The following is a 3642-nucleotide window of genomic DNA, read 5'->3' as shown; positions in this document are numbered from 1 at the left end:
ATCCTTATAGTCTGTGAACCTTCTACCTTCAAATAATTAAATTTACAAACACTGCTTACAAGGTCATGTCTTTGAATAAAGTTATGGATATTGAACAAACTCTTTTCCTTGCATGGATTTTTCAAGTAATGTTCTGGTAAGCTTTACGCACAAGATGCATGCTGTTCTGGGGAGAGGCCTCTAGCACTGCAGCTGCCATTTCCCATGAGCACCACTGCCTCTGCAAAACGACATGTCTTATGGTTTCATATCAAACACTCAAAATAAACACATCCAGCTTTTTTCGCCACAATGAATTACAAAGAGGTTTTTCTTGTATTGATGTGAAGTGTTTTTATTTTTTGTGCAAGCTTGCATCTATTTTCATCTCAGATCTCTGAGGGTTCACTGGTGGGCACACCAGGGGATAATGGATATGATCATTAAGGAAAATGATTGCATATCATACACAGACATTTGAAATATATAGGAAAGCATTGTATTTTACAATAAAAAAAAATAAAAATAAAAAAAACATTTTAAAGGTTAACAGTCTCTCCCTAATCTCATTATGAATCCAAGCTCCCGATTTTTTGCCTCAGTCACAGAGTAATGAATGTTTTGTAACTGTATGGCTAATTTATTTCCCTCTAACTGCTATGTTGATGTTTATTAGCTTTTATCAATCAATGACAAACTTCATTCACCCACCCCATCCATCACAAAGGTTCACAACTGCAGCGCTCACCCCCAATCCATTATAATTGTACCCTGTGGCTGTATATAGTTCCCTTCAGAGCAGTGGAGTAATCAAACCAGATATTGAGAATATTCACCTTACTATAGTCAATAAGTTGATCAGGCTAAAGATGTACCATGACTGGCAGCTGACCTTTCACCTCGGCTAGTGATTGCCAAAGGAAACAGCCTAAAGAGGAGGAAATCGACCACCTGTAGAAAAATAAATGACAACAATCATAACAATCATTGGGCCCTATTTTAACGATCTGAAACGCAAGTATCAAGCGCGAAACGCAAGTAACTTTGTGGGCGGGTCTTGGGCGCTGTTGCTATTATACCGTGAACAGTGAACAGTCTCTGGATCGGCAGGCGTGACGTGAACCTCATCCGCAACACACACAGTGAATAGTGAGCCAACAGTCAAAGCAAAATAACAAAAAAAAAAAAACACTCAGTGATGAACGTGGACCTTCACGTCTAAGCTGAGATTGCAATGGTTGATTAATGCCATCACAAAAAAAAATCTCATTCAAGATAATGTCCGGTAAATCAGAATAATGAGCGAAGGCTAAAAACACTCTAATATGGTTCTCTAGTGATCGTGGGCCTTGTTTGAGGGCAAACAATAGTCTTGTAGTGTCCATACCTGACAAATGTCCATCTGAAAAGTTGCTGGATCCTTGTGTGGCCGAGTATTCTGTAACGGGGCGAACAAGACGTGAGGCGGGCGGATCCATGTGCAAGCTTTTATTTATAAACATAGTAAACAGGCAAGGGTCAGACAACGGTAAACAGGTATGGTACGGGCAAGACACAAGAGAGAACCTAGGGCAAGCGTGGGTCTATGATCGGTGAACAATATCCAACAGGGCAAGGCAGAGAGATAATCCAGGTACACAAGCAATGATCCAAACGAGGGGCAAACAGAGTCCGAAGGGCAAGGCAAAGGGTTAATACTGGGTTAATGCGGGTGTCTTTAATTAAGGTTGGGGAGGAGCATACATCCTTACCCTTACTCAGGAAAGGGAGGCAAACGAGAGCAGGACATAATGTAACTCAGGCACCCTTTTATACTCGTGGGTGCTCCCCGTGCGACGTCATGGAGTACCGTCTGCCAATGGTTTTTGTTTGCACTTGCCTCAGACACCAGTCACGCAAATACTCAAATACCTTTTGAATACGACTTAAACACAGCAATAGACTGCACTTGACATGGGGGTCTGGTTTGAAGATGCTCCAGATTTGCCAAACCTATAGTAAAGCTCTGTCTAGAGCCTGCCACAAAACAGTTTGTCTCAAGGCATTACTTGGTCCATTTTTTTAATGAGAAAGAGATGATGGGCCCTATTTTAACGATCTGAAACGCAAGTATCAAGCGCGAAACGCAAGTAACTTTGTGGGCGGGTCTTGGGCGTTGTTGCTATTATACCGGCGGGATAAATGACTCTTGCGCCCGACGCAAATCTAAAATGGGTTGGTCTGAAGTAGCTTCATTATTCATAGGTGTGGTTTGGGCGTAACGTGAAATAAACCAATCAGAGCGACATCTCACATTTCCTTTAAGAGCAGGCACGCTTGTTCTATGGCGGATTGCTATTATTACGGCAGATTTGCCAGGCGCACGCCAGGAGCGGTTCATAGCCGAGGAGACGTCGGTTAAACAGGCGTATGATAATTTGGGTAAATGTGTAAGCTAGATTTATGCTTTTATAATAAACTGTCTATCTATCTATCTATCTATTGTAATAATGTATGATTTGCAAAAATGAAAACTGCTGCTTCTGTGTGGATGAGAGAATCAAAGTGTATGCGCGTTGTGCACACGCTACATTGATTATGGCCAAGCATGCGCCGTTAAAATAGCATATGAATATCATGCACAATTGTTTTCTAAACCTGCAAAATAGCATCAGGGAACGTTTGCGCCGGAACACGCCTCCTCTTTGCGCTGAACCGCCCCCGGGGAGCATAAGTGTATTTCCTAGTTTACCGACGTGCGTCTGTGGAGGGAAAAGTCCGCTGTGTGCGGGTGCAAAATAGGAATGATACATGCGTCGGTGTACATATTCAATTGCGCTGGGTGCAAGATAGGGCCCGATATGTTATTGCAATGAACATTTTAAAAATCTGTACAACTACAGCAGCAGAGTAGCCTACTCTGCAACATAATAATATGCTTTCCTTATTAACCCTCTGAGGTCGACAATCACGCCGGCGTGATCTGCTCGCTTTTTTCCTTATCAATTGAATTGAGACCCGAAATACTCTTTTGACTTTGATTTTACAAATAAGTTTCATACATCAATCGATTCTGTTAAATGTGTATTATTTTTGTGTATACTCACAATAAAAACAAAGTGTTGTACTTTTTGCCAAATAAAGAAAAATAAACACGAAGCGAGTTCTGCCTTCTCTCTGTCAGTGTAGTCCATTGTGAAACGCGTCCGAAAATGAACAATAACTCAGCGAATACTCAGTCAAACAGACATACAGACACACAGGCATGAAGCTTGAATTCTCTTCTTTTAAATAAAGTAATTTATATAAAAAACAAACATTCTCATCTTGTGAAATCTGTATTAAAAGAGAGCGATTCCAGTCAAGCTCATTACAGCTGATTCAAATGTAATGTGACTCCGCCCACGGAGAGCGCGCGCTATTCAAACGCAAATGATTGAGGCAATCCACGCAAACCTGTGAACGCCCCCATATCAGCTCGAGAAAACACAAGTTTATTCAGATCATTACTTGTTTACATCGTCTCGCAGCGCTGTGAGGAATAATAATAATGGAAATATGTCCCTCAGAAGTGCGGGTATTTCGAGGAGCAAGGATCAGACTGAGCTGAGGAATACAGTAGTGGGCTAAGTTTTTTTTCCTTCTCACGTGAATCGGGTTTCTGTTTATGAATGAATGAATGGC

The sequence above is a fragment of the Squalius cephalus genome (genome assembly GCF_949319135.1).
Source record: "Squalius cephalus genome assembly, chromosome: 17".
NCBI lineage: Eukaryota > Metazoa > Chordata > Actinopteri > Cypriniformes > Leuciscidae > Squalius > Squalius cephalus.
This window is presented reverse-complemented; position numbering follows the sequence as displayed.